Below are 24,027 nucleotides of genomic sequence, written 5' to 3'. Positions count from 1 at the left end.
TTTTCTTTAATGTGAAGTATTGAATACACCCTTCCATTTTCCCCAAATAAATAAATAAACAAAGAAACAAACAAGAGCTTATATCCACCATACATCATATATAAAGTGTTCATTCTTAATACTTTAAATGAAGTTAATCTTAGGAGTAGAAAGTGCCATGATTGTAAATTTAATTTCAGGAGTGCAAATATACACAACATGTTAGCCATAACTTCACATAGGTTCCATTCTATTACTTTATACAACCTTACTGGCTAAGTTGAATATAGCTGCTAGCTTCTAACCTAGTACTGCCACACACTTCAATAATGATCTGAAAATAAAGGAGCAAGTTTTGAAAAAAATTACATTTACTGGTTGTCACAGGGGCCTGCAGTTTTATTATCTTGACAAAGGTTATATATGACTCTAGATTTTTGTCTCCCAGATGGCTCTGTTAAGCCTCTAAACACTGATACCAATGACTTTAGATTGAAAATGTGTAATTTTATGAGTTGATCAGTGTGGATAATGTCATTATTGTTGGACCTCATATGGCTGGAAAGACCAATTGCCAAGATGGAAAAAATGGAAACGAGAATTGCTGAGACATCATGATCTGACTCTCAGGGAAACCTAGTCACTTTTATTCAGATGTTCAGAGTAGCAGCAGATCCAGGGAAACCTTCAGCTTGAGTTTCTGTGTTTCAGGTTGTGGGAGAATATAGTTCTCATGTGTTAAACACTCGTATTTGGTTCCGTTTTACAGCATTAACAGAACAATGCAATGTGTGTACACATGGGTGTGCTGGGTCAAATCTTTTCAGCAAACAGTCTCCTTGGTAACTCAAAACAAGCCATACAGTTCTTCTATGTGACTGCCACAGATTTGGTCTCATTTTTATTTTATTGTCTGATACTTGGGATTTCATATTATCACTAGGCCTTATGATCCCCTCCTGTGATCTGCCACATGTATGTTAATTTACAATTCATAAGTCAGTATGGCGGAAATCAAAACACCTTACCAATATATATATTGACTTACATGTATTTTAGGTATATTTATATAGAGAGTTAATAGTGTGATTCTTATTGAAATTGTCACATTTCCTCTCATTTAGCATCCCTTCTTCCCCCTTATTATTTACCTCCCTCCCTATCCCAACTAAAGTCACCCAATCCCATTTTGTTATTTCCCATACAGATCACTAGTGTACTGCTCTTCCTCTTCATTTCCCATACACAGCCTGCTGTGGTTGCTTTCTCTTTTCCTGATTTCTCAATTGCTTCAGGTCATGGATTCTTATCTGAAGATGTGAAGCTAAGACCCAAAGAAAATGATATTGAAGAAAGTAGTACAGGATGTGATTGAATACAAAAGACACTCAATTTGAACTTCATCACAGTTTTGACAAAAGACCCAAAGTCCAGACACTTTCAAAAGTTAATTTTAATAGGTGAGAGACATGCCATCAAAATGCCACAGGCTAAAAAAACAAACGGTAAGCAAAAACATAAAAACAGAATAATATTATTGTAATCAGGGTATACCAATCCCTCAATTAAATATCAAAAATACTAACAGTGCCATTGCATGGAGCTCATGATCATCTGGGCAGAAAAGATGTCACAGCAAAGGGAGATATGAATCCAACACATTATCATCTGTTTTTGTGAAGGATTATTTTCAGGTTCTTAAATCATGATGTGCAAATGCTGGGTGAATCTCTAAAGATATATCCAAATTGATTCACTGAGAAAAAATAAGCCACTATGTAACAGTACATTCTAGTCAGTCCACCAGCCCTTATATAACAACACAGAGATTCATTAATCATGAAAGTTGAACCTATAACTTTGGCTTATCCTAACTAGTTCTTATACTTAAATTAAACCCATTTCTACTAATCTACAAGCTTCCACATAGTTTGTGGCTGTTACCTCTCTTCTTCATGTACTGCTTGTTCTGATTCCTGGTGTCTCTTCCCTCATCCTGGAAAAAGTAGAACATGCAAACTCTGGTCCTGGCACTTTCCTTCCTGTCCATCTTCTCTATCCAAATTACTGGCTCATCTAAGGCGAATTCCCCTCAGCTAGTCACTGGTTCCACCCCTTGATTCAAGGTATAACTTTATTGGGTAGTCTCAGGAGTGTCTGAGTGTGATCAAAACATCTCACAATACTAACTCATGACTTCATGCATTGTATTTTCAATTATTTAAGACAACACAAGTGAAGCCAGCACATTTACCTATTCTCTTTAAGCTTCTGATTTCCAAATTTGTTTTTACAATGTGATCTCCACTATACTCAAGTATTTATTTTAAAAACAAATAGGTGTTACATTCCAAACTGCAAAAATAGTGATCTCATGCTTAACTAGCATGGAAAGAAGCTTCTCGTTGGAGCAGATAAGGACTAACACAGAGACAAAAATGAGCAATGTATATTCTGTATTGTGGAGAATGATCAGTCTTAAGTGGGACATTTACTTCACGTCAACTCCTACAAGGATTCTGGATCCTTGTGAAAGAGTGGAAAGATTGTCAGAGTCAGTGGCCTTGATTTACTATAAGGAAACTGTTTCTTGGTGCACAAGAATGCAGTTGAACATATGGACTCACATTAAGTGTGACAATATGCACAGGCCTATTGCAACCACAGAGAGAACTAAATCCCTGTATTAAGATGGCAGATAGCAAGGAAGACCTACCACTCACTGAGAAATTACAGGCTTTTGACATTTGATGCATGCTTACCAAGAAGAAATACAAAATTCTTAAGCAAAATATCTCTGATATCTCTACAGTAGTCCAGAGGATTAACAAAGAATCCAGACATATATGGACAAGCCTTATGTACTTCGTGTTTGAAGCATAGGGCAGAAAGTTAGGCTATGAATATAGGAGTTAAATCTAGAGTCCCTAGATTGTAGGGAAAAATCATCAAAACCCACTAACAAAATTCACAACAAACTAATAAAATTAAAAAAGAAATGCCTTGACCTTTGGTGGAACTTGGTGAATTAAAGATGCAGGCGAAGTTTTTGCAAAGTTCCTGTTTTTGGTAGAGATTAATATCTCTATACAGAAAACATACACTGTGCACAGTGGAAATATTTAGGATCTCCATGGAGCAAAACAAATCTGTCTCATTGTCATCCCACAAGTAAATACACAGAGGTTTATATTAATTAAAATTGCATGGCCATAGCTCAAGCTTCTAGCTAGCTAGCTCTATATCTTAAATTAGCCCATAACTATTATTTCAATTTGATCCATGTGTGTTTTTGTCTCTTATTTTACCATATTTTGTTGTGTAGTACTCCCTTGAATTAGAATCTTGCATGGTTTAAATTTAATGCTTCAGATTTCCTGCAGTGTATGTACTTCACATGTTCATGAACTTATCATGTATCTAATGCATACAAAGCATCCATATCCTAGGTAATTCTTTCCTGCTTTGAATTGTGCAACTCAATATATTAAAAAATCAAATATTAAAATCATATTTTGCCTGTTGTGGGTCAGGGTAATTGTACAAAACAAATGAATAATCAGCCACTTGAAATCATGGAAATGTTCAAAGATAATATCTATCCAAAATATTCAAATGTTTATATAAATAATCTCATTAGTCACATAAATATTACTGATGAGGAATTACCTTTAGTTCTATTCTTTTCAGCATTGTGTCTCTATGCCCATTATCACACCCTCTGGTTATAGTTACCTTGTGACTATTATTGTTCCTTGAATGTGTTTTGATATAGATTTCAGCTACTGTGCACTTCTTGACCTGGAAATAATGTTCCCTCCACTTCAGTATCCAGATGTGTTGTGAACACAAGTGTGGGTAACTTTATACTCCTGATATATATACAATGGAAACTGCAATATCCTCTACTTCTCAAAAGAAATTATCTCACAATCATTCCATTTTATATAAAATATGCTATGTTTCATAAAATACTTTTACTCAAAGACTTTGAGGTGTTTATGAGGTATGTATTAATAATGTAATGATATTTAGCCAATCCTTTCTATCCAATGCAGCTCAAGCTCATCATAAAAATGTCAATGGAAAAACAACTACAAATTCTACTTCATAAAATCATAGGCAAATATTAATTTTTTTCAATATTTTCTGGTCTATGATTGTGTCTCTTGATACATGGGAAGTTCCTCCCATAATGCTCTTGTCAATGTTTTTTTTGAGTATTTGGATGCCTATGGCAAAGAGTAACCCTTCTTAATGATTTTTCCATGCAGCACGGTGTCTCTTGCACTCAGAAAGTCTATAGGAAAACAGGGAAGAAAACCTACTGACAGAAGAATGCTGGGTTTTTCTTTTGCTGGTCATCAGATGTACATACAGGGAACAATGAAATCCAAATTTCTGATCAACTTTGGTGAATCAAGAAACTTGCTGGGAATCATGAAATATGGGTATAAAGAACCTCTCCATAAGTCTGTTCAAAATAATGAGGATGTATGGGTTCAAAAACATAAAGAGTGGTAACTTAAATTGTGTATCTTAAATGGTTCAATAAAATGAAGATGTTATTGTGTGATGGTATGTTAGAAAAAGCCTTGCTGGGCTAAATAAAGATGAAAGGCCCAGATAACCCTAAAGCTAGGCATGATTCAATCAAAATAAATGGGACAATTTACTCTCTATTAATGAGTACTGTCTATGCAAATCTAACTTTCCCAGGATCTGGAGGAGTTTTAAATATCTCTTTCTACAAATCATGTACATTTGTTTATCAATATTTCATCCCTGTCTAATCACTCCAAAAAAGAGTCTGTCTTAATCCTGTAGATATCATGTTGAATTCATGAATTTCAAATCAGCAACTTAACATCAAAGCTGAGATTAGGTTTCCAGTTAACAGTCTGAACTTGACCATCTGTGCAATTTTGTCATCTTTTCTCAGTCAATCCTTCATTCACATAGATTTCTGATTTCTCCCTGAACCACAGTGCATGCTTCTTTACTTTTTGGGCTTCTCCTTGAATATGTGGTATTGTGAGAAACCTCTCACTTGCCTTCATAAAACATGATATCTGAGAAGTATATCCAATATATCATGTTGTACAAAACACTCAAAAAAAGCATCCTGAAATTTCTATAGTAAGTTGAATTTAAAGCATGGAAAAGAGTATGTGCTATCCTGTAGCCCTAAACTAAAATTTAGTGTAATTATATTCATAATAATTTAAATGTAAAAGAACCATGCCAAACAAAAAAAATGTCAGTCATTATGTAAATGAGGACCTTTACTAAAAATGGTCCATCAAGATTGCTGGATCAATTGTACCATATTCCCTGATAATGCAATATGTCTATACAGGAGAAAATAGAAACATTATACGTGGTATGTTCACCAGGATGTTTTCTCCAAACCATTAAACTTTATACTGCTCTTAAAAACACACTATCTTGGCCCAGCAGTGGTGGTGCATGCCTTTAATCCCAGCACTCAGGAGGCAGAGGCAAGTGGATCTCTGTGAGTTCAAGGCTATCCTGGGCTACTGAGTGAATGCTACACAGATCTCTTTGTACTTAGTGATCCTAATTGAGACTCTGAGTGCATTTCTGCTTACCAGAGACACTCTGATTACCAATTACCTAAAAAAACCTATGGTTAGATGCAAATATACATTAACAACAACAACAAAACAAAAAATTAAATAGAAGGACCAAATATCTTTTTTACTTCTGATAGAGGTTATACTTGTAACTATATTCAGGATGCTGGTACACCACTTTGGATTCCAGACTATTCTCATGCATTTCTTCAGATTTCCTCTGTCGAAATGATAGCATCTCATTTTTTAAGTTGGATTACCTTTTTGTACTATAAAATATTTTTGGACACTTACCATTAATTTTGTTGTTGCTCTTGGTTTGTTTTTAATTTACGTTATTCTGTTTCCAGTCCTCTACAAAATTTAAGACTTGCTCTTTGCATACTCCTTCCTGACATTCACAAGCTCCAATTAAAAAATAAATAAATAAAAAAGAAGGCCTGGCAGTAGTGGCATACACCTTTAATCCTTACACTTGGGAGGAGGAGCCAGGAGGATCTCTGTGAGTTCGAGGCCAGGCTGGTCTTCAGAGCAAGATCCAGGACAGGCAACAAAGCTACACAGAGAAAGCCTGTCTCAAAAAAACAAAGGAAAAGAGGAGGGGATGATTGGAACCATGTGACTTCTTTGGGGGACAAGGCCAGAGACTAGCATGAATAAATTCTTGTTGTGGCAAGGCCCTTGAGAGTGAGACCCATTTTCCTAGCCAGTAGATGGTTCACTGCATAGTTCTGGGCATGATGACACCAGGAACATATGTGCTACCTGCGCACACCGCTTTCTTTATACACACCATATTGCTGGCTGCATCTAGATTCACTGTCTCAGAGCTATGGATAAAATATCCATTGCAAACAAAAACATTCCCCTGATTGAGCTCCTCTGGGTGGGCATTGTTGAAAATATACAGTGTACCTGATTCAGTCACTAACAATGTGATGTTTCAATTGTGACCATGTATTCATGATTCTCCAAACAGGATGCTGCCTTGCCAACACACTTTGTGACTAGTCTGAAAGAGTCACAGTAATTCATGGCATTGCAAATTTTCATAACTGTTCTGGAGAGAGTGATTCTAACCCCAAGTGTCTAGGAGAAATGCTAACTCTGCATTTATAATTTCATATTCCCCATGAAACAGAGCACACTCAAATGGGATTCTGTATAATCCTTAGGGACAGGCCATTGTAGAATGCTTTCATCAAATGTTAAAACCACAACTTCATGAGCCTTAACAAAAAGAGTATAAATATTTCTCCCCCTTCACATTTTAAATCATGCTCTCTTTGTATTTAATTACCTTAATTTAGACTCAGAGGACATTTCTACTTCCCAGAGACACTCTAATTACTAATCTAATTACCTACAACCCTGTGGTTAGATGGAAATGTATATTAACCAAAAGAAAAAGACCAGATGTCCTTTTAACTACCAGTAGAGGTTATGCTTGTATCTTTCTGCAGTATGCTGATACATCACCCTGGTTTCCAGACTGTTTTATTAGGCAATATGTCAGGCTCTCAAATTCCACCTCTGCCCCTATTGAACCATAGGCATTTATGCTATGGAAACTATTGTTGATCTCCTTTCTCATCCTAAATGCTTCATTACTGCCCTGATTTTCTATCATTGGAACTATAACTGTCTTTACTATGGCCTTTGTACAACAAGTACATATCGCTGATCATATTAATACACTGTCTTGAAATGATTCTCTTGCTCTTTTTACTTAAGAATCTATTGATGAGGGCGTTGTGAATAGGGTTAATGCACTGGAGAAAGCTGTCTTATACATAGGTACACAGATTCAACATACTGAAATGAGACCTACTTCAACTTGTCATACAAAATATACATGGTTTTGTGCTACACCATTGTCTTACATGGGAACAAATTCAGGCTTATATTAGATGAATATGGAATATTTCTAATCTAGATATAAATATTCATTTCTCCACAAGCAAATTGCAATTATTTCTCATGCACATTTTCAGATGTGCTCTGCCAAAAAGATTGCATCTCATTTTTAAAATTCAATTACCTCTTTTGTACTCTAAATTATTTCTGGACATTTATCATTAATTTGGCTGTTGTTCTTGGTTTAATTTTAATTTTAATTCTTCTGTTTCCAATCCTCTACAAAGAAATTAAGATTTGCCCTTTGCATAGTCCTTCCTGATGTTTGTAAGCTCCAATTACAAAACAAAAAAGGAGATGCCAGGACCATGAGACTTCTTTAGAGGACAAGGCCTGAGAATAGTATAAAAAATTCTCCTTATTGCCAGGCCTATGAGAATACAACTCATTTTGCAAAGTCAGTGGATACTTCCTTGCATAATTCTTGGCATTACCCCAGGAGTCTATGTGCTGCCTGCTCACTCTGCCTTCTCTATCCAAAGCAGTTGCTGGCTGCCTCTAGTTTCACTTTCTCAGAGCTACAAATAAAATAGCTATTACAAGAGAAAAACATCACCCCCTGACGACTGTCCTCTGTGTGAGCCAGAGGGGATGTTGTTAACTATATACACTGTGCCTGATTCAGCTCCTAAAGTCTTTGATATTTCAAGTGTGACCAAGAATTCAGAATTCTCTAGGACAAAATGTTGCCTTTTCAATGCTCCTTGTGATTAGGCTAACAGAGTCAGAGCAGTTTGTGACATTACAAACTTGAATAATTGTTCTGGAGATAATGATTCTAACATCAAGAATCTAGGAAGAATGGTAATGAATAGATGATATCAAGAGTTAATGGGAAGAGTCTAGGAACAGGGAATTAAGCAGAATCATAGAAATCCACAATGCCCGCATTTCTAATAGCTTTGCCAATATGGTAGAAATTTGAGATGAGGCAGACATGATAAAAAGGATAAGCAGTGCCAACTATTAAGAGAAAGCTTTTAAGTTATGAAGCTTATATGATGATAAGAAAAAACCTGGTATATCCCCCAATGAACATAGAGAAGTACAGAATGAAGAATGAATTGATTCAGCCTTGGCTGATGAGTTAATTGTGAGAAATTTGACTAGAGGGAAAACCCTCTTTCTTTTTGCATGATGCTCTAACTGTAAATGTTGCCAATTGGGCACACTGTTTGACCTGTAGGTGTGCCTAGTTTGAAAACTTTCTTCATCATTTGTAATACTGCTTATGCTTCTAACATTAAAGCTATGAATCAAATCAATGAGCAAGATGGGGGACAGACAAGGAGTGAGGTAAAGGAACAAACTGGTAGTTATTTTAACCATTATTAGAAATGAAAGGAAATAAATCTGATTGTAAAACTGTTCATGCAAACTATTGAAAATGTATAAATAAAAACAGCCCAGGCTATCCAGGGCCACTTGTTTGAATCAGGTGGTCATAGTTTCTTCAATGCACTGATTTCACACATCCATGCCAGGTTATTGGACTCTTCTGGAACAAGGCTCCAGACATACACATCCTCAGGGTATCCTTATGCCTCATTATACCTACCTCATTTCCATGTGTTTTATTTCCAGCCCGTTCTTTAAATAGCTATGTTCTTACTTAAGGGAGACTACTTTTCCTGTTCTGAGCATTTCTTACTCCATCTCTCCCTTGGCACTTTGAACAATAACACCCCTTTCCCAGAAAGCTAGGAGGAGGTTTTAAAGATAGTTCCAACTCAGGTGTCTCAGGGATCTATTTCCAGAACTGAATGGTGTTTTCAGTCATAGGGACTGACATTTTGTCTCTTACAAGAATCTTTTGTACAAGTCTATCCAACAACTCTACAAAGTGCTTCTCAATGCAGATTTTGGGGTTTTTGTAATTTGGCCTTTGCCTTTTCAGGGGACCATTGTCAGTGGATAGGAAATATTTATTTAAAGTGTGTGTGTGTGTGTGTTTACTAATTTGCATGTATTATAGTTGTTTTTAAACTAGATATTTAATAGTATGATTCTATATAGGCTTTTCAGACATTCTTATGGTCATTTTATTCTCCTTCCTAGCACATACAAAGACACACACATGCAGAAAGAAACACACACATGGAGACACAACACATACACAATCAGAAAGAGAAAATGTCACACACTATCACAAGCACACACCCACACACAGAGATGCACAGACAGAGACACAAATATACAAACACAAGAAAAAAAGATATTAAGAGAAAGAGAGAGAGAATATTTGATATGAGTGATGCTTGGGTGTACGGATGGTGAAAAAGGCCAGTATATATATCCCTTACCTGTTGCTAGCTATTAATGACCAATACCTCAATCTTGTTACCTAGAAAAACAAGTCTCAACAACAAAACACTTTAATAAACTAAATTATATGGATTAATGTTTCAGAAAAAATAATGCATTAGTTTTTACTAAAAATTAAATGTTAACTTTGATTCTTTTCATATTTTCTGTAATGAGTTTTAATGACATTTAACAAAGAATATATGCTTTTTCAAATAGTTATCAATTCTTTGGTTTTCCATTACCCATGATTTAGACTCTTTTATGACCACTAGTTAAATTTCTCCAGTGAATCACTGCAGAACTCAGACCTACTTAGATTTTTCTATACATGTTTCTGCTATAGATTTTCTTCCATAGCACATTTTGCACAACTCATCTCAGCCTCCATGCCTCTGCTTCAAATGTACTGTGCTTTTTAACACTTTCTACCACTGGACCAAGCATTCTTATCCTATTTGTAGGTCTCAGTTGTTCAACATGTTATTTCAAATCTGTCTTCTCTCTGTTACAGTTAGTTCTCCACAGAAAGAGGCTTTATTTCCTTCCATGTACAAAATATTATTAAAGGAAAACTAAAAGGAGCTTCTACGGTAAATCTGAATCACAGAAATTGTTCTACGGTAAATCTGAATCACAGAAATTGCTTCACAGTTTAAGAAAAAAAGTCACTGACAAAGCCAAATCAAAGTCAGAATCCAGTTTGAGAGGTTTATATTTTAATTGTAAAATTTAATACAATATTTCCTATCTTGCAGTTCTTGGATATTTATGGTTCTTCAATTATAAAAAAAGATGAGAGACAGATGACAAGGGTAAAGGCCCACACTAGTAAAGTTCTCATACACTTATAAACTTGCATAGCATTCAGTTGAAAGAGAAATCAGAAAGAGATTCTAATTCTCAATGAAGTGGATGTCTTCTATATAAAGTTGTTAAGTGATTGAGAATTAAATGTCCTGATAAAGTGTCAGGATTGCCCAATACATTTGTTCCTGTGAAAGAATTTTTTTCTAATTTAACAAATGGAAGAAAGTTAAAGGATTGAGTAGATAAAAAGTAGTATGAGTGGAAAAGAGAGTTATGAGTACAGTAAGCCAAACTTGTTACAATTTGATATTTGACATATAAATTAAGAATAATAACAATAGCTTTCTATAGTTACCTGGGCATTGTTTCATCTGGTTGATTATCACTTGACTTTGTGTATATAAAATAAGACAAAAGTTTGCTGTGGGATGGTCTGTATGTCAAATGCTCTGATTGGTCAATAAATAAAACACTGATTGGCCAGTGGCCGGGCAGGAAGTATAGGCGGGACTAATAGAGAGGAGAATTGAGAGAACAAGAAGGTGGGAGGAGTCACTGCCAGCAGCTGCAAGGACAAGCAGCATGTGAAGATGCCAGTAAGCCAAGAACCATGTGGCAAGGTATAGATTTATGGAAATGGATTAATTTAAGTGATAAGAATAGTTAGCAAGAAGCCTGCTGCAGCCATACAGTTTGTAAGCAATATAAGTCTCTGTGTTTACTTGGTTGGGTCTGAGCTGCTGTGGGACTGGCGGGTGACAAAGATTTGTCCTGACTGTGGGCAAGGCAGGAAAACTCTAGCTACAAAAGCTGGTGTACATAATAACAGCTAAAGTAGCTCATTGTGGGGCTATTAAGACAATATCATATTCAGGAAATAATTTGATTAAAATGTGATTTTCTTCAGAATGAAAGCATAATACAAAAGAAAGCATGATTAATTGGTGAAAGTTAATATCAGATACACATATATGTTGAAAATTAACATATTAAAGAGAGTTATAAAATGCTTCAAACATAAGGAGTTCCTATATGAAATTGATTCTTTTTGTTAACATTCCTTGACATAAGAAATTAAACTTCTGCTATACTTGTATAACAAAGCTTAGAATAATCATAACCAAAAAGTTTTATCCAGAAAATGATAAGAAAAGATGCATAGACTCACAGCCAAAAATTAAATGGACCTAGGAGAATCCTGTAAAAGATGGGGAGGAATGATGGGAGAGCCAGAGGAGTCAAGGACACCACAAGCACATCACCAAAGATTTCTAACTATACCTCTTAGGAATTCACAGAGACTGAAGCAACAATCAGTGAGCCGTATGGGTCAGTCCTAGGATCTCTGCATGTATGTTATGATTGTGTATCATAGTGTTCTTGTGAGACTCCTAAGAATGAGACTGGGGGCTGTCCTTGACCCTTTGCCTACTCTTGGGACCCTTTTCCTCCTACTGTATTGCCTTGTGGATCCTTCATATGAGGGTATGTACCTAGTAGTGTTAATGTAACTTTTTATGCCATTTTGTTTAATATTTCTTGGAGGCCTGCTTTTTTCTGAAGAGAAAAGGAGTAGGGATGGATATGGGAGAAAGGGGAAGTTGGGGTGTTTGAGGTGTTTGAAGGTGAGGTAGGAGAAGAAACAATGGTCAGGATATAATATATAAGATAAATATAAATAAAAGAAGAAATCAATCTATTGAAGTACACATCACAGATTAAAAAAGAATATGTGAACAATCTAAGACAGCAAGAACGAAAAATAGATGGCATAAACATTTTATATTAGTGAAAGTAAAGTAATGGTAGCATAATCGGATATTATAAAAATCCAAAGTGAAATCATAAACATTTAAAAAATGGTGGCTGCAAAACCAAGATATTCAAATAAAATTACTCATGAAATGCTACTGTGTATAATCAAATCCCAAATTATAACAGGATGTCTATTTGTTGAAATGGTGCTGAACTTGCTTCAAGACTTGTATTTAATTAAAAGAAATGACCTAAGTGTTAAGAAGGACATTTCTCTCAGAAAGTGCTTTGTTCCTGATGCAATAAAGGGACTTCTTCCCTGGTCTTAACAGAAAAATGTAGCTCTTAGGAACAAAAATCAGATGAGGTTTCCTGTGCTGGAAGTCAAGATGCAGAAGAATTCCATGGCCAGCAAGACTTTCACTGATGCCATGATGGACCAGGGTGAAGGTTATCCACACACTGAAGAACACCAGCAAGCTGACACTCGGGATTTGGCTTTATTAAATGTGTCAAATAGAAATGTGTCAGAAAATATTATGAACTTCTTAGGATTATTTCCTACCGTGTGTGTGTGTGTGTGTGTGTGTGTGTGTGTGTGTGTGTGTGTGTGTGTGTGTGATTGTTTGTCATGTATGTAAGTGTGTGTGATTGCTTGTCATATAGATATATATATGTGTGCAGTGTTTCCCACATTCAAGCACAGGTAGAAGCCAAAAGACATCCTGTTCAACCACTGTCCACCTTATTTCATTGAGATCACAACTTCCACTGAGGCTTGCACCTGAAGCCTCACCTATCATGAAGCCAGTATTTACTCCACTGGGATTGTGGGCTGCCACAAGGCCACAGTGAAATCCTTAAATATGCTTGAGATTTGAAATCAGATCTTTGCATTTGTATAGAAAATGCTCTTTTACACATAGCCATCTACAGCAGCTTGAAGTTTTATTTGCATTATCATGTTGGATAAAGATTGCAAGCATCAGTGCCTAGTTCATTCTCATGGAGAATCCACAGCTGCTGTATTAAAGTTCATGAATTCCCATTAATTTGGTTTGGTTGGACTAGGCCCTCTGCATAAGTAAGACAGTTATATAGCTTGATGTGCTTAAGGGGCCCCCTGGCAATAGGATTAAGATCCATCCCTGGTGCATGAGCTGGATTTTTGCAGCCCACTATCTATGGTGGGACACCTTGCACAGCCTTGATGCAAGGAGAGGGGCTTAGACCTGCCTCTACTGAATGTGGCAGGCTCTGTGGACTCCCTATAGGAAATCTCGCCTTGTAAAAGGAGGGTATGGGGTGTGGGCTGGGTGGGAAGGTAGGAGAGGCAGGAGAAGGGAAGAGATGGGGATCTGTGATTGGTATGCAAAATAAATTTGAAAAACCCTTTCCTTGATTGTGGTTTTGGGTCCTGTCCTTCAGGTGTATACCGACTTCTGCTCAATAGTTTGGGGTGGTTTAAATATATTTTTAGTTTTGTTGTTCAATTTTAACTCTTCTTCACATGTTCCACATTAACACTCTACAGAAGAGAGGAACACGGTTACTCCCTTTGTGCAGAATGTCTCTGTGTTCACTCCTTGGCTATTTGTCTTGTTGTGGAAAAGCTGAGTAGCCTCATGTAATGATACTGTCAATTTGGGGACTTGTTTCTTATGCTCTTAAGGTTCTATTAAAAATTCACATAGGTACCTATATCCAAAAGTGTTTTCCATAAGCTTCCCTTCTTGTAGTCAGGAATTTTGTTTTGTAATACCAGTCACAAAATGATGTGAATAGATTATTCAGGCGGTAGTAATATATAACATATACTTTGATTCATCTATGCATGTATAGCCAGGTTTTATAGAATAGGTTATTGTTATTTCCAGTACTGGTTCTTTGCAATTTTGTCAAATATTTGAGCATCTTCAGTTACTTTCAGTTAGCTAAGTAAAAGAAATATTTTATATAGAATAGTGGCATTTGATTGCTTTAGAAAGTTATGTGGTGGTTAGTTGCAACTATCTACTTGCGATAATTTATAATCAACTGAAGTTATAACTTGAAATGGGTTCCTATAATAACACATTTATATACTTACATAAAACAAACACAGAAATAAGCAGACATGCTTTTACACACACACACAATTAAAGATAAAAGGTAATTTTCAAGGTAGCAGCAGTGGAGGGAGTCAGGGTTGGAGGGAAAGAGTAGGAGGGAAATGATGTAAAATTTTAAATAAATATAAATTTAAAAAGTAATAATAAATATAACAAACATATTACTAATAATTATGGAAAATTTGCATTATTCAGAACAATTTGTGATTGAAAACTTATAAAAAAAATAAGACAATAGTGTTGACAGAATACAGGAAAAACACCAAGCCAAATGAAAATAGAAACAACAAGAAAAGAATGTATGTAAAAGAAAACCAGAGTTTCATGACAACATACAGAAAAAAATATACATAAAATTACACAGTTAAAAAAGGAAGAAAATTGCACACATGAAATATTTCAATGTAGGATCAAAGTAACACGTACCTAAAATTGTAGTAATAATGCATAGAAGAAAGAGAGAAAATAAACAAGTACAGAAGAATTTGGTCAATAACCTCTAGTACTAGAATCTGCTAGCAGAGTCTAGGGTTTTTTGAAGGTATAGGTCATGTCTTATCATGTCCTATGATCACATCAAACTGTGTGCTAGCTACGTGGTGTGTGCTAGAAATAGGCTGGCCTCATCAAGATATTTCATAAACAGCAAGATGGCATTCAACAATAAACAATAGTTGTTAACATAGAAGGAGCTCCTGCTGACTTCAATAATATTATGAGTTTATGAGGCAGGCATCACACTACTGGCTATAGAAACTACAAACTATTTTTCAATTGATAGAAAGTGGAAATTTTAGATAAAAAGTGTCTTAGAAGCTTGATACTGGGGGAAATCAGAGGGAAATTAGCCTCAGCATGAGCACCCTGCTTCTCTCACAGCCCACTGAGCAATGAGCATATCTATCTGTATGGGGAATCTTGTAGCTCGGAGCTAAGTCTCTTGGAGCAGTAAACCAAGAATAGAAAATAAACAACGTAGAGAATAAGAAAATTGTTGTCTCTGGGCTCAGTATACCTGTACTATTACAACTACTACAACAAATAGGCTCACTTTTCATCACAAAAGGACAGACACAAAATCTGAACAGGCCAGTGTTTATGACTGTCTGTCTATTTTGGCCACCTTACAGACACAAACTCATTCAGTGTGACCCCAGGCTTCTCGGTTTTTTACTGGTTTATCTATTGTTCCTGTGTGCCACAGATTTTAAAAGTCTACAAATTGTGAAGAAACAGAGTCCCTGTGTTCACAAATCTAGTCTGCCATAAAGAAAGAAACACTGTCACAGATGAATGCTCGACTAGGCTAACATATACCAGCATCACATGTTTCTCCTTTGAAAAGCAATGCCAGTCTTTCAGAAACAAGACTCTTTGCCCACATGCCTTAGCCAGTGTGAGTCCTCCATTCTACTATTGTGTGCTTTCCATGTTGGAAGTGTAGATGGTTTCCTTATTCCCACTGCATTGCCTTTCTGATTTCTTGTTTATGTGGGTCCTGACACCTCTTTCTGAATTCCAGTGTCCTTTATTTCCTGCGCTTCAAGGAATGAACTCTCCTTTGTTTTTCTGACCCTTTCTACTCATCTTGTAGATGGAAAACTCTAAATTTCCATCAAATTCATTCTGAGACTTCACAGGATTTTTATTTTCATTTCTTAAGACTATAAATGTGAATCCGACAGTATCACCCATTATCTTTAGGCTGCTCATTTACAAATTTCTTTTTACACTATGATCTCAATCTCAATCAAGTATTTAATTGCCACAGTTATTCTGTTCCAAACTGTGAAAATAGTGATCTCAAAGTTAGCTAACTCAAATAGATGTTTCTATTTGGAGCAGGTGGTGACTAACAGGAAAAAAAAATGGCCAAAGTACATGGAATAAGAGTGGATGTCGCCGGGCGTTGGTGGCGCACGCCTTTAATCCCAGCACTCGGGAGGCGGAGGCAGGCGGATCTCTGTGAGTTCGAGGCCAGCCTGGGCTACCAAGTGAGCTCCAGGAAAGGCGCAAAGCTACACAGAGAAACCCTGTCTCGAAAAACCAAAAAAAAAAAAAAAAAAAAAAAGAGTGGATGTCAGCCCAGACTAATATACCCAGCAAAACTTTCAATCATCATGGACAGAAGGAACAAGACATTCCAAGACAAAGCCAGATTTAAACAATACCTATCCACAAACCCAGCCCTACAAAAAGCACTAGAAGGAAAATTCCAACCGAAGGAAGTCAGATACACACTCGAAAACACAGGCAATAGATAAAGCCACAACAGTAAACCCCAAGGAAGAGAAGTACACACACACTACAACCAAAAATAACAGGGATGAAGAATCACTGGTCATTAATATCCCTTAATATCAATGGACTTAATTCACCTATAAAAAGACATAGGCTTAGAGAATGGATATGAAAGCAGGACCCATCTTTCTGCTGCATACAAGAAACACATCTCAAATTCAAAGACAGACACTACCTAAGAATAAAAGGCTGGGAAAAGACTTTCCAATCAAATGGTCTTAAGAAACAAGCAGGTGTAGCCATCCTGATATCCAAGAAAATAGACTTCAAACTAAAATCAATCAAAAGTGATCAAGAAGGGCATTGCATACTCATCACAGGAAAGATCCACCAAGATGAAGTTTCAATTCTGAACATTTATGCCCCAAACACAAAGGCACCAACATATGTAAAAGAAACACTACTAAAGCTTAAACCACATATAAAACACCACACATTAATATTGGGAGATCTCAACACCCCACTTTCACCACTGGACAGATCTCCCAAATTGAAACTTAACAAAGAAATAAAAACCTTAACTGATGTCATGACCCAAATGGACCTAATAGATATCTACAGAACATTCCATCCTAACAAGAAAGAATATACCTTCTTCTTAGCACCCCATGGAACTTTCTCTAAAATCGACCACATACTTGGCCACAAAGCAAATCTCAACAGATACAAAACAATTGGAATAACCTCCTGTGTTCTATCAGACCACCATGGTTTAAAGTTAGATTTCAACAAAAACTACAGAAAACCTACAATCTCATGGAAACTGAATAATGCTCAACTGAATCAATAATGGGTTAAGGAAGAAATAAAAAAAAGAAATTAAAGACTTCCTAGAGATCAACGAAAATGAAGACAGCACATACCCAAACTTATGGGACACTATGAAAGCAGTGCTAAGAGGGAAATTCATAACACTAAATGCCCACATAAAGAAGTTGGAGAAATCGCACACTAGTGATTTAACAGCATACCTGAAAGCTCTAGAACAAGAAGAAGCAAAATCTTCCAGGAAGAATAGACGCCAGGAAATTATCAAAGTGAGCGGTGAAATTAATAAATTAGAAACTAAGAGAATAACACAAAAAATTAATGAAACAAAGAGTTGGTTCTTTGAGAAAATCAACAAGATAGACAAGTCCTTATCCAAACTAACCAAAAGACAGAGAGAGAGAATCCAAATCAAGAAAATCAAAAATGAAAAGGGGGACATAACAACAGACATTGAGGAAATCCAGAGAATTATAAGGTCATATTTCAAAAACCTCTACTCCACAAAACTGGAAAACCTAAAAGAAATGGACATTTTTCTGGATAGGTACCACATACCTAAGTTAGATCAAGACCAGATAAACTATTAAAATAGTCCAATAACCCCTAAGGAAATACAAACAATCATTAAAACTCTCCCAACCAAAAAAAAAAAAGCCCAGGACCAGATGGTTTACAATAAAACAACCTCTGGAGGCATCACAATCGCTGACTTCAAGCTCTACTATAGAGCTACAGTAATAAAAACAGCTTGGTATTGGCATAGAAACCAACATGTGGACCAATGGAATCGAATTGAAGACCCTGAAATTAACCCACAAACCTATGAACATATAATTTTTGACAAAGAACACAAAAGGGCACAATGGAAAAAAAGAAAGCATCTTCAATATATGGTGCTGGCATAACTGGATATCAACACGTGTAGAAGGCTGCAAATAGATCCATATCTGTCACCGTGCACAAAACTGAAGTCCAAGTGGATCGAGGACCTCAACATAAATCCAGCTACTCTGAACCTGCTAGAAAAGAAAGTAGGAAGGAGTCTTGAACGCACTGGCATAGGAGATCACTTCCTAAATATAACACCAGTAGCACAGACACTGAGAGAAACAATCAATCAATGGGACCTCTTGAAACTGAGAAGCTTTTGTAGAGCAAAGGATACAGTCAACAAGGCAAAGAGACAGCCTACAGAATGGGAAAGATCTTCACCAACCCCTCATCTGACAGAGGACTGATATCCAGAATATATAAGGAACTCAAGAAATTAGACATCAAAACGACCAACAGTCCAATTGAGAAATGGGCTTTAGAACTAAACAGAGAATTCTCAACAGAGGAAACTCAAATGGCTGAAAGACATTTAAGGAATTGCTCAACATCCCTAATCATCAGGGAAATGCAAATCAAAACAACTCTGAGATACCACCTAACGCCTGTCAGAATGGCTAAGATCAAAAACACTGAAGACACTTTATGCTGAAGAGGATGTGGAGCTAGGAAAACTCTCCTCCACTGCTGGTGGGCATGCATGTACAACCACTTTGGAAATCAATATGGTGCTTTCTTAGAAAATTAGGAATCAATATTCCCCAAGATCCAGCTATACCACTCTTGGGCATATACCCAAGAAATGCTCAATCATACCACAAGAGCACTTGCTCAGCTATGTTCATATCAGCATTGTTTGTAATAGCCAAAACCTGGAAACAACCTAGATGCCCTTCAACTGAAGAATGGATAAATAAATTGTGGCACATATACACAATGGAATACTACTCAGCAGAGAAAAACAATCACATCATGAGGTTTGCAGGCAAATGGATGGATCTAGAAAAAATCATCCTGAGTGAGGTAACCCAGACTCAGAAAGACAAATATGGTATGTACTCACTCATAGGAGGATGCTAGATATGGAACAAGGATGACTGGACTACTCACATCACCAGTGAGGCTACCTGGAAAATGGGACCCCAAGAAAGACACGGAGAAATGGATGAGACCTACATGAACAGCCTGGACATGAGTGGGAGCAATGAAGAGCGAGGGTCGAGGGAAAGAGAGCAGGAGATCCTAGCTGGATCAAGAAAAGAGAGGGAGAACAAGGAATAGGAGACCATGGTAAATGAAGACTACATGAGAAAAGGAAGAAACAAAGATTAAAGAGGCCCACAGAAATCCACAAAGATCCCCCCACAGAAGACTGCTGGCAATGGTCGAGAGACAGCCGGGACTGATCTACTCTGGTGATGGGATGGCCAAACACCCTAATAGTTGTGCCAGAAACCCCATCCAAGGACTGAGGAATCTGGATGCAGACATCCACGGCTAGGCCCCTGGTGGAGCGCTGGGAGTCTAATTAGTGAGAAAGAGGGGGGTTTATATGAGCAAGAATTGTTGAAACCAAGGTTGGATAAAGCACAGGGACAAATAACCAAACGAATGGAAACACATGAACTATGAACCAAAGGCTGAAGGGTCCCCAACTGGATCAGGCCCTCTGAATAGGTGAGACAGTCAATTGGCTTGATCTGTTTGGGAGGCATCTAGGCAGTGGGACCAGTTCCTGGGCTCGTTGCATGAGTTAGCTGTTTGAAACCTGGGACTTATGCAGGGATGCTTGGCTCAATCTGGGAGGAGAGAACTGGACCTGCCTGGACTGAGTCAATCAGGTCGATCCCAGTCCTCGGGGGAGACCTTGATCTGGAGGAGATGGAATTGGGGGGTGAGCTGGGGCAAGGGGAGGAGGGTAGGAAGGGAGAGAACAAGGGAATCTGTGGCTATTATGTAGAACTGAATAGTATTGTGAAATAAATTTTTTTAAAAAAAAGAGTGGACAAAGGGCCAGGCGGTGGTGGCGCACGCCTTTAATCCCAGCACTCAGGAGGCAGAGCCAGGCGGATCTCTGTGAGTTCAAGGCCAGCCTGGACTACCAAGTGAGCTCCAGGAAAGGCGCAAAGCTACGCAGAGAAACCCTGTCTCAGAAAAAAAAAAGAGTGGACAATTGTCAGCCATTTGGGACATTTACATTGTATCCCCTGTGTAGATGTAACCAACCGTCTTATTAAAATAAGAAACACAGAACTAATGTAAAAGAGAAAGCTGAGAGGTCAGAGCTCAGAGCTAAAATCTTACCTCCTGCAGTGCTCCTAGCTTCCCCTAAAAAGAACTACTTCCTGTATGTCTGTCTTTAAATAGGCTTTCTGTTCTGCCTTCTCATTGGTTGTAAACCCAAACATATGACTGCCTCGTCACTGCCTGTAAGTGCCGCCCTCCAGGTCTTAAAGGCATATGTCTCCAATGCTGGCTATATCCCTGAACACACAGAGATCTACCTAGCTCTTCTACCAAGTGCTGGGATTAAAGGCGTATGCCGCCACCACCACCACCACCACCACCACCACCACCACCACACTCTTGCTATGGCTCTAATAGCTCTGACCCCCAGGCAACTTTATTTATTAACATACAATGAAAATCACATTTCAGTACAAATAAAATACCACCATATTTCCCCTTTTCTATTTTAATAAAAAGAAAAAAGGCAAAAAGTTATAACTAACAAAAGAAAAACTATATACAAAAGTACAATAACTAAGTACAATATATACAAGTAACAAATAGCTAAACGATGTCTAGTCCATTTGTATTTGACAAATCAGAGAAAATAATTCCCTTATCTATCCTATTTTGATAAGTCCAAAATGTATCTAATTAACTTTCTATCCTAATTAATCTTCAACTATAACTGACTAATCTTCAACTCCCTCAGAGACCCAAGAAGGAAATAAGATTAGCTAACAAAAATAGAAAAGGGAAGTGCATACAAGCAGCTTCCAAAAAAATTGTGAGTTGACAGAAACAGCCAGCTGCCTGGACAGTCATCTGAGGTTTCTCTGCAGTGTTGGGGCATCATCTTCAGCCTATAGGCTTAGCGTATCTGACAGACTCATTTGTGAAGTAGGATGTACACAAGGTCAACAGTTCAACCTCACATTGGGTGAGAGCAGTCCATGTACCAGAAACACCTGAATTCTACTAGTGTCCTGTCATGATTCAGGATTTTAACTTCTGGAAATTGTTGTCAGTTTTTAAATTCAGCTGTCCATTCTTCTTGGCTGTGTATATATGGTTTCATCTCAGCATCCCCTTCTTCTCCACATCCCTCTATTAAATGCCAGTCTACTATTGAGAGGTGTGAACTTTCAACTGCTGTTCCATTGCACAACAGAAGCTATCGGCCCACTGCCTGTTCAGCTACCTTCGAAGAAAAGGGCACAGTACCTTTTCCAGATTGCGAAGGCCACTTCAGGGATGGGGCCATATTGTCCTGGCCTCAGAGGATGCCTTTTGATAAAGCCATAACCACACTTGTTTTGGCAAGAATCGGTAGTCCTTTGTTTCATGTTCTGTCTGTCCATTTTGTCCTGTTGATTCGAGGATACTTTGTTGTCCAGTGGCTAACTTTTGCCACAATGAAAGTTGACTCCATATGCAGTTTTTTCAATGCCCATATTTTCTCTGAAGTAGACTGGTACTGCCAGGAGCCGACATGTCTCAAAAAAGAAAAATTTCTAAGTTATTAAAACATTTTAAATGCCATATTCTGTAGATCTCTGAAGGATTTGAAGATGACCTGTCTAAAATATCTCTGCTTAGTTTTTAAGTCATATCTAATATGACTACAAGTTCTATTGTAATGTCTAACTACTAACTTTCATTTCTTTATATCCTAATAGTTGGTAATAATAACATTCAAGGATCAGAAAATTGCATTACATTGTTAAATGAATGGTATAAATACAATTAGAAATATACATATAGCATTTTCTAACAATATCAGTTTCAAATTTGTATACAATATAAAACAATCCAATCCAATGTAAAGTATTTAAAACTAGTAATTGTCTTTTTCTTTTCTTTCTTTTTTTTAAACAAGAACCTTAAATCTAATCTCCTTTGCTTAGCCTTTTTCCTAACCCTTGACAATAACTTGTAACCAACCCCCCTAAACAACAACTTCTAACCGACCTCCCTAAACAATGAAAATTATCCCAGACCCAAAACCCATTAAAAAGACCAAAAAACCACCCACCCCACACCACCTCTTTGGGAATGTGGGTGTCGTATTCTTAAAATTGCTTCCTGCTGGGTATGGGCGAAGTTAAATTTATCCTGAAAGAAAAATTTTAGGTTAATTGTCAAATTCTAGGAAAGGTAACTATATCCTTCATTATCCAGTCTGTACATAATGCCAAAGTTCAGGGTTTATCTCAAATCCTTATTCAAGTAGTCTTTGAGACTGGATCATCTCAGCTGGTCATCTCAAAATTGCTCTGAGCACCTTGTAGTTCAAAGCTGATCTGTAGATGATGTTTGTCAGCTTAGTGATATTATTATTGTCCAAGTGGAATTGTTGTTGTGAAGTCCATCTGGAGACTTCAGTTGATGTTAGGCCTGGCCGTGATTTCCTGCAGAAAACTGATAAGAGACTCGAACACAAAGACATATATATGCAGCTAATTGAAGCCTTTTTTCTAGAATTAGTTAGTACTCTATATGACCATTCATATCTTAACAAAGTTTAAAATGTACATATATATATATATTAATCTTGTAAATTTTGATATAAAATTTATACTTCAAGAAAAGTTAAAAGAATCAGAATAGAATCAAAGAGTTGAGATAAGTAATAGAATAGTCCCGTAATTAATTTGGCTTTTGTTCTGACCCAGAGCAGAAGATGGTACTTTTATTCTGGCATGATACAGGAGGTTTGTGTTTTCCTTTTAACAACATGCTTGAGTTTAAAGAAGGAGAGAGCCATTCTCCAACTCCAAAGTCAGCTTTAAATTTTAACTGAACTGGGACTATTAGAAGATCAATAGTGTTAAATCCTTAGAGAAAAGCAGAAACAAACATTTAGGAAGACATAAATTTTTTTTAGATAATATATACCCATACACCGTTTCACTCTGTTTCCTGGGATAGATGATTTGTCCCTTTTCTTCAGTTGTCTCATTTGTCTTGTGTTCTTCAGATTCCTTAACCTTCATTCTCCTAAAAGACAAAAACAAAAACCTTTCCCCAAGACTAATTTTTGGGGATGTTCGTTTTTGGTAAGTTATTATCTGATTAAATGAAAAGGCATGTGTGACTGGTACAAGTTAGTTTAAATTGGATGTTCATGCTGGTTGATGAATTATCACCTCCTCTAATTAAGAGGTTTCTCTTGTTCAAATCGAACCTTTATCAATTTTGATGGTACCCACAACTTATCTTCTCTTGTAGAAACAAAAGCAAAACCTCGTCCCCAACATAATACATACCCTGGTTTCCATTCTGAGGTCAGCACATCCTTAAAGTATATAGGCTGATTTAATTCTGTAGTTTTTTCTATTATTCAATGTCTCTCTGCAGCTGTTGTTCCTTTCTCATTGGCATTGAGAAAATTCAAAGTTAATAGAGCATTATGCAGTCTA

This window comes from Peromyscus maniculatus, chromosome 23, assembly GCF_049852395.1.
Source record: "Peromyscus maniculatus bairdii isolate BWxNUB_F1_BW_parent chromosome 23, HU_Pman_BW_mat_3.1, whole genome shotgun sequence".
NCBI lineage: Eukaryota > Metazoa > Chordata > Mammalia > Rodentia > Cricetidae > Peromyscus > Peromyscus maniculatus.
This window is presented reverse-complemented; position numbering follows the sequence as displayed.